The 8,510-nt window shown below is 43.7% G+C and overlaps 1 non-coding gene across 1 annotated transcript; it reads right to left on the bottom strand.

The window, feature by feature from the left end:
- Nucleotides 1–5,883: 5,883 nt before the first annotated feature.
- Nucleotides 5,884–5,990, bottom strand: LOC139036604 (U6 spliceosomal RNA). The gene has a single exon (XR_011489423.1). It is a non-coding gene; the product is annotated as a U6 spliceosomal RNA (small nuclear RNA).
- Between the last annotated feature and the right edge of the window lie 2,520 nt (nucleotides 5,991–8,510).

Below are 8,510 nucleotides of genomic sequence, written 5' to 3'. Positions count from 1 at the left end.
CATGATGCTGATGGTCTGCGGCCTGCTGCGCTGTATGAGGTTTCTTGTCTCCGTTCCCTCTCTTCTGGCAACATGAAACAAATAGCAACATTCTTACCTAACTTTAAAGTAGGGTAAAATCTAATCGGAGAGGGTAGTCTTTTGATTTCCAGAAACAGACTCAGACAAGGCTTCTCTGAAGTCCTTTTTAGGGACTGATGGAGATTTGTGAGAGAAAATATCATGCACTTTCCTGAATTTGCAACTTGTGTAGATGCTCTGGCAGCTATAAAGGTCAGAGTTTGATTCATACTTTATAAATGCAGTTGCTGTGCCTGTTTTGCAGATCTTTCCCCATTAAGGCTTTGGTGTGGTCAGGTTGTATGTAGGAAGAATGCTTATTCAAATGCTAACCTGCTGTGCACACACCCTCCCCCACCACCTCACCCCATTTCCACCTGTATGCAATGAAAACCACTACCCACCCCTTGATTTTTTTTTTTTTTTCCTACTGTCAAGGGATGCTGACCAGAGTGTAAAAGTGAATGCCACAGCAGAGCTAACAGTTTTGTAACCTGGCGCCCGCACAGGCTATGGTACATGTCCACAGGCTCTGAAACTGCATGCCATTGAACTTGGCACCTGTGTCTGAGGGGACACCTGCCACATTCCCCTCTCCCATACTCCCAACATAAGAGTGAATCCTCTGAGCCTGTCTGATGGATTGCCTAGATTTTGCCAGTAAATGAACCTCTGAATATTTAATTTCCAACAGTCAGTGTGAGTTTGGGCTGGTGGTCCTTTTAATTTCAGAATTTAGGTCCTAGGCTTCATATAATGCAGGTTTCAGTATTATGTGAAAAACTCCTGAGGTTCATTGGCGATGTCTTGACTACCTTGGTGAGTCTGGTAGATACAGCTATGAAACCCGATTTTGTTAGTGGGCTGTCTTTCAATAAACTGTTTGTCTGGGGGTGAGTGAGTCCTGTTACTCTTCATCTGCTCAGTAGGACAACTGTTTGTACCTTGCATAAAGGCATCATATATCCTATTGCTGGCCCTGGTTTGGGGCCATGAAGAAAAGGTCTAGAAGATAGTAGTGGTATCCCCTCCTCCCCCAATCATTGACTCTACACCAACCACCACTTACCTGAAGACTGATTGTTAAATAAAAGAAAGTGAAAACCTCACCTGGTTCTGTTGGGCTCTGTTACTCACAGCTGAATGAAATTCTGTAATAATGAATGATTAAGGAAAACCTCTAAGGGCACAGAAACGGAGAAGCTTTCCTTTTGGGAGCATGGATGATGTGCCTGGCCTGGGCTGGAGGTCCGGATCTGTTATCCTGCTCTGTGCCCCTGTTACTGTACCCCTGGTGCCCAATGTCCAGGCAGGACTACCTTGCTCTGAGCACCCCACCCTCTGCCATGTGGTGATGTCTTCTATGTTCTGCCTTGGGCTTCAGATCCTGGGTGTAACAAATATGGGAGATTTTCATTCTCTCCTACAGAGCCTATAGGCTGGAGGAATGAGAATTACCTCTCTGGTAGGATGGGCATAATTCTGAAAGAAAAAATTTAGCTTATTTCCTGGACACCAAAGCTCAAAGTCTGGTGACAGCTAACCATTCCCTCTTCAGCAAGGTAGTGGAAAGGCTTTCCCTGGAGGAGCCCAGAGACCTATGGTTTCATTTCAGATGCCATTTTCCCCCAGGTAAACATGGTTCAGAGGAGTCCTGCCCAATAACAATGGGGGATTTTGGGCCAGGTTTTAATTTTTCTACAGATAGTTTTTGCCATTTATTTAAAATCTCTTCATTGTGAGCTATAGCAGTCATAGAGAAAAGTACATAGAACATAATACACAATTTAATTTTTCTGCAAAGTAAGTGCATCAGGTCAAGAAGTAAAACACTGCTATCCCCACCGCCCCCCGATCCCTCCTATATATCCTTTCTCCACTGCAGTTCCCCCTTTCAAGGATCATCGCTGTCCAGACTTTTATGGTCAGTCACGTCTTTGTTTTCCTTTAAAATCTGACTATATAAATAGATGTCCATGGACAATATTGTTTGCATTTTTTCTGTCAAAGTCTTTAAGTGTGCAGAAGTGGATCCATGCAGCGTGTGTTCTTTCTGTCTGGCTGCTTTTTCAACACTGTGTGTGTGGTTCCGGCACATTGTTGCACACAGCTGTAGTTAATTGTCACTCTAGTATAGTATTTGGGCAATCAACAGGTGTTTGCACATCCACCTAGCTTCTTACCTGTTTGGGGATTTTATGACTACATCAGCTCTGAGCATTCTCATCTGTGTCTCCGTGTATTCAAGTACACACATTTAAGAAGGCTGGATACCTTGGAGTAGAATGACCAAGTCATAGGTTATGTTCCTTTAAATTTACTGGATGATGACAAGGTGATTCTGTTGATTTATACTCCCATCAGCTGTGTGTGGGAGGTCTCAGCACCTCACGTTCTCTCCAATACTTGGTAATGCTAGTCTTTGCAAGTTTAGCTTTTATTTTGGTGTGCATTGGTATATAACTGTATGTGGACATGAGATTTTTTTTCTAGCCTAAATTTATTATCAGATTAACTCAATTTTTATTACAAATTTCAAATGTACAGGGAATAATGTACACAGAACACCCACATACCTACCATTAAGTCTGTGATTATTTTGGCATATTTATTCTTTACCTATTTTGTGTATGTGAATCATATAAAAAATTATGATAACACCCACTGTTAAATATGACCCTCTTAAGAAGATGGATATTTTACTGTTTAAACACAATAACCAAGAGAAGTAACAATAATTACATAGTATCATACAATATTTAGTCCATATTGAAATGTCCTCAATTGACCCAAAAATGTTTTTTATATCTCGTTAAAAAGAATAAGGATCCATTCAAATACTTTGCACCTGGTTAGTACATATTTAGTCTCTTTTGTTTTGATGACACTAACCAGGCCAGTTGTCTTGAAGAAACATCACATTCTGCATTTGTCTGATGTTCCCTCTTAGTGTCTCATCTGCTCTTCTCTCATACTTTTTGTAAACTGGAAGTTAGGTGTAAAGGCTTGATTAAACTAGTCTAATTGTGGTTTTAATCCACATCTGTTGCATTTCCAGTAAGACTGAACACCTTTCCATATATTTGTTGGCCACTTAGATTTCTTCCCTGGTGATGTGCCTATTCAATTCTCTGGTCTATTTTTCTACTCTGGTGTTTCCCTTTTTCTTACTGATCTGTGGGAGTGCCTTATTGTTGGTATGAGATGTTATCAACTGAAAAAAAATACACAACCAAAGAGTTGAGAATTATCTTTTATTGGGTGGAAAAACCGAGGACTTCTTTAGCCCAGAAGGCAGCATCTCAGAGAGCTCTGAGGGACTGTTTCAAAGAGGTAAGGGAGGAATCAGGATATTTAGGGGTGTTTGCAAGAAAAACCAGGTAGTCAGAACATCAAAAGATTGCTGTTAATCAAAAATAGACATCTCAAATTAATGAATTTAGTTCTTTTCTGTGTTGGGGAAGATTCAAGAGTCCAGGCTCACTGACACCTTTTTTTTTTAAAATAAGAACCTTATCTAGGGCCGATATCCGTGTTTTTTCCTCCCATCCTGTATCCTCTAAGGGTGCACCGTCTAGGCAGTGGGAGTGGCTGATGGCTTGACAGCCTACTGATATGGCAGGTGACATTCTATGTCAACAGTTGAAAATATCTTCTCCCGCTTGGTGGTTTGCCTTTTCACTTTTATAAGAATGTCTTTTGGTGAGCTTACGTTCTTATCTGTAATGCCCAGTTTATCAATATATCTATGTATCTATGACCTGTTTAAGGAACTTTTCATATAACCCGAGGTCTAAAAGATATCCTAGATTTTCTCCTCAGTTGCCTTTAGTCTTTGGATGTGAAGTCCTCTGGGAAATGTTTTTACATGTGATGTGAGATACAGGAAAGGCTTCATTTCTTCCCCCCAACCTCAGGTTTATTAAAAAATGGTCCTGGGCTTCCCTGGTGGCTCAGTGGGAAAGAGTCCACCTGCCAGTGCAGGAGCCACAGGGTTCAATCTGTGACCCAGGAAGACCCCACATGCCGACGGCAACGAATCTCTGTGCCGCAGATATTGAGCCTGCACCTAGAGCCCAACAGCTGCAACCCCTGAGCCCGCGTGCCACAACTAATGAAGCCTGCATGCCCTAGAGCCTGCGCTCCACAACAAGAGAAGCTACCGCATTGAGAAGCTCCACGACTAGAGAAAACCCTGTACAGCAACAAAGACCCAGCATAGCCACAACTAAACACATAAAATAATAAATGTTAAAACATGGTCCTTCCCTGTGAGCTACCTTCATCCTGAGCCAAGAGTCCCTACATGTGTGGCTTGAGAGATCTCCAGTATACACAGTGTTCTATTTTTCTATTCTTGTACCAATACGTTTTCTTAGTTACTGTACCTTTATACTAAATCTTGACATCCAGCTGTTCAAGTTCTTCCTCTGTATTACTTCAGGAATGCCTTGGCTCAGATTTTGACACTTTATACAAGCTTCACACCTGAACTTCCCTTTTGGAATAAGGATTGTAGGGTTATTAGTCTTTCCTGGGCTATGTGTTCAGAAGTGATTTATCTAAATTCCTAGTTGGTCCTTTCCAAGGAATTTGCTATCCATGGCTTAAATAAAGATCTGGTTTGGCCTCATGCAAGTTCAGTGTTTGGAATCCCCACAGTTGCTAAATTCTACTTCTCAGAGTAGGCTGAAGTATAGAAATTGAATTTGAAATAGCTGGTGAATTTTTAGGGCAAGTCATGACCTCTAGAAACGGATAGCTGACAAAGAGGTCATCCTCCTCTGGGGACTGCACCCTGGAGAGAGAATGAGCTCTGAAGTCAGGTTTCGGGGTTCAGTTCTCGGGTATACCAACTACTAGTCGTGTGATGTTGGCCAAGTTAGTTAATTTCCTCATCTTCAATTTGTATCCATGCTAAGTCACTTCAGTCATGTTCAACTCTTTGCGACCCTATGGATTGTAGCTTGCTAGCCTGCTCTGTCCATGGGATTCTCCAGGCAAGAATACTGGAGTGGATTGCCATGCCCTCCTCTAGGGGATCTTCCCGACCCAGGAATCGAACCCACCTGCTTCTCTTGGCAGGCATGTTCTTTACCTCTAGCATCACCTGAGAAGTCCATCCTCGTCAGTAGAATGGGATAATAGTACTACCTACATCATGGGTGTTCGTGAGGGTCACATGAGATAATATATGAAAAGTTCCGGGCGTAGAATGAGTGCTTGGTAAAGGTTAACCATTCTTCTTCTTTTTTTCCTTTTAATATTTATTTATTTTTAATTGATTGATGATTGGTTTACATCTGTTTGATTTCTGTGATACATCAACATGAATTAACCATAGATGAACATATGTTGCCTCCTTCTCGAGTCTCTCTCTGACCTCCCACCACATCCACCCCTTAGGTTATTACAGAGCCGCAGTTTGAGTTCCTGAGTTGTACGGTGAATTCCCATTGGCTATCTACTTACATCTGATAGTGTGTACACATCCATGCTACTCTCTCCATTCATCTCACCCTCTCCCGCTTCTCCCCCAGCCTTGTCCATAAGTCCGTTCTCTATGTCTTCATCTCCATTGCTGCTCTGCAAACAGATTTGTCAGTACCATCCTTCTAGTGTCCATAAATAGGTGTTAATATATGATATTTGTTTTTATCTTTCTGACTTACTTCACTCTGTATAATGGGCTCTAGGTTCATCCACCTCATTAGAAGTGGCTCAAATGCATTCCTTTTTATGACTGAGTAGTATTCCATTGTATATTTGTACCACGACTTCTTTATCCATTCATCTGTCAGTGGACATCTAGGTTGCTTCCATAAAAATATGGAATGTTTCACGAATCTGTGTGCCATCCTTGCACAAGGAGCATGCTTATCTTCTCTGTATTGTTCCGATGTCAGTATATGTGCTGCTGAAGCGAGCCCACCATTATTCTTGAGAAGAATTCCTCTTCCCTCCCATGGCTTTGAGGCCCACCGGGAAGGTGGCAGATGGACATTCCTCCTGGATTTCTAGATGCAGAGGGCTTTCCTCTGCGCAGTCAGCAGTAGGGTGGTCTAATATCATCTGCCCCTTGGCAGTACAGAGGGGAAAAATGGTTTATATTCTTGGCTGAAAACTAGGGAAGGAAAATGAAAGAGCCCCATGGAGCAGAGCAGTATGATATCTGTAGGAGACTGGATAGCAGTGAGACAGAGACTGAGAGAGAGAGAACCAGGGAGGAGTGAATGACTGAGTGTGTGTGTGTCTGCATGTGTGTATAGATGTGTGTATAATGCCCTGGAGCACACTGGAGGGGGCTGAGGGCCTGGAGGAGAGGAGAGATGTGATCCTGGGCCAGTCCAAAGGCTGGGTCGGGGGATGGTGTGGTGGTGTCACCCAGAACAGCCCACACGCCCGGGGGCAGCCAGCCTGCCCCTCCCCAAGGCTCGCCAGAGGAGTGGCTTTGGCTGTCCTGGCTTCAGGCCCATTCCCCGAAGGCTACCACTACCTTGGAAGCCCTTCTAGAAGCAGGGAGGTAGCTGTATAGGAGGCACAGTCCTAGGTCCAGTACCTGGACAGAGGCGGCTGCACTTGTTGCACTAAAATGGAAATATGTTTGCGATGCGCTGAGCAGGTGTTCGTTACATAATCACACAAGTACAATGGCACAGTTACACCTCTGCTCTGATCCCATCTTACAGTAAATGCATGTGTGGGCAATTGTCTGTCTCAAAAGGTTCAAGAGGTTATTTCCATGGCATAAAAGTTTTCGTCTCTGGTTGGAATTATTTGTGCTTTTTATGTCCCTCTGTTTTCTGCATTTGTATGTTGTATCTGCAGATTTTTCTAGTTGTTCGAGTTTTTATATTACTTTTATAATTAGAATAAAAAGAGAAGGCACATCATTAGGATGTTTCCTTTCACTTGTCAGGAATGGGGGTAGATTCATGGGTTTCTATTAGAATCAGTATTTGGGATCAAGCGTCACTCATATTATACATGTAACAAGTGTCATACTTACACACCTGTTACAGGTTTACCTCCACATGTTGGCCTCTGACCAGCTGCTAAATGTGGGCCTCCTTCCAGTTTTAGGGTGAAACCCTGCCCCCCACCTAAACCTTAAAGGTTGTGGCTAAGGTTGTTTGCATGCAATATGGGAAAATAAAGCCGGAAGATTCTGTCTGGATTGGGGAAACACAAGTGGGCATCTTTTATCTAGTTGTCCTCAGTGTCTGGTTGTGATGTTTGTGTAACATCAGTCAGTGTTGCCTTCTGCAGTTTACAGTGGGGGCTGCCCAAGGAAATTAGGGGTTCATTTTCTCAAGTAACAGATGCAGGGAGGAGCAGGGCTGGTATGGAGGCTCCAGAGGTCCTCCGTGACCAAGCTCTTCTTGTCTCTGCCCCACTACTGGGCTCACAAGACCAGGGCTGGACCTTCAGCCATGGTGTCCCTGTTTAAGCTGGGACTGGATGAGGGGAGGGACAGACATGGCTTCCAAGAGGCCTCACCCCAAAGCTTGTACTTGTCTTTAGTGACATCTAATCTACACAAGAGGCTCAGAGGTAGCAAAGTTGGTAAAGAACCTGCCTGCCAATGCAGGAGATGCTAGAGACTCGGGTTTGGTCCCTGGGCCAGAAGAATCCCCTGGAGGAGGAAATGGAAACCCACTCCAGTATTCTTGCCTAAGAAATCCCATGGACAGAGGAGCCTGATGGGCTACAGCCCATGGGGTCACAAAGAGTCGGACATGACTGGGCACACACTATACTGTAGTCATCCGATCTTCACAAGAGGCTCAGAGTAGTTAGCTAATTTATTTACATATACATAAGTAAATAGTTGTTTTATTTATGTATTTATTTTTATAAACAACCTGGCACATTGCCCTGAGGTCTGTTACTAAAGAGGGGGAGAAGCTAGTTCCATCTCAGATATTCTAAAAGCTCTGCTTTTCACAGCAAAGTCCACACTTCATAGTGTTCCAGAGACTTCAGGATCAAGGTAGACTTTTGAAAAACTGGAAGGTGTTACAAACTAAAGGTGTTACAAACAGTGTCCTGGGAACTCTGCTCAACAACATGGTTCTTTTGCTGCACTTGGTCAGCCAGGGTCCTCCCCGTGTTTACGCTCAGAGCAGAGTGCAGCAGGTCTCAATACAGATGATCAAGGAGAGCCAGCACAGGAGCAGAAGGTTCTTATTTGTCATGCCCCTGTCCCCTCTGTCCACAAATGGTTGGGCCCCTGAAATTCTTTTGACAGTGGCTAAAGTTGCAGATGGCTTCCCTGGTGACTCAGTGGTAAAGAATCCACCTGTAATGAGGGAGACGCGGATTCGATCCCTGGGTCAGGAAGATCCTCTGGAGAAAGAACTGGCAATCTGCTCCAGTATTCTTGCTTGGAAAATCCCATGGACAGAGGAGCCTGGCAGGGCTACAGTCCATGGGGTTGCAAGAGTCAG

The sequence above is a fragment of the Odocoileus virginianus genome, chromosome 1, assembly GCF_023699985.2.
Source record: "Odocoileus virginianus isolate 20LAN1187 ecotype Illinois chromosome 1, Ovbor_1.2, whole genome shotgun sequence".
NCBI classification, from domain to species: Eukaryota; Metazoa; Chordata; class Mammalia; order Artiodactyla; family Cervidae; genus Odocoileus; species Odocoileus virginianus.
Note: the sequence above shows the minus strand (reverse complement) of the source record. Positions and strands in the feature narration are given on the sequence as shown.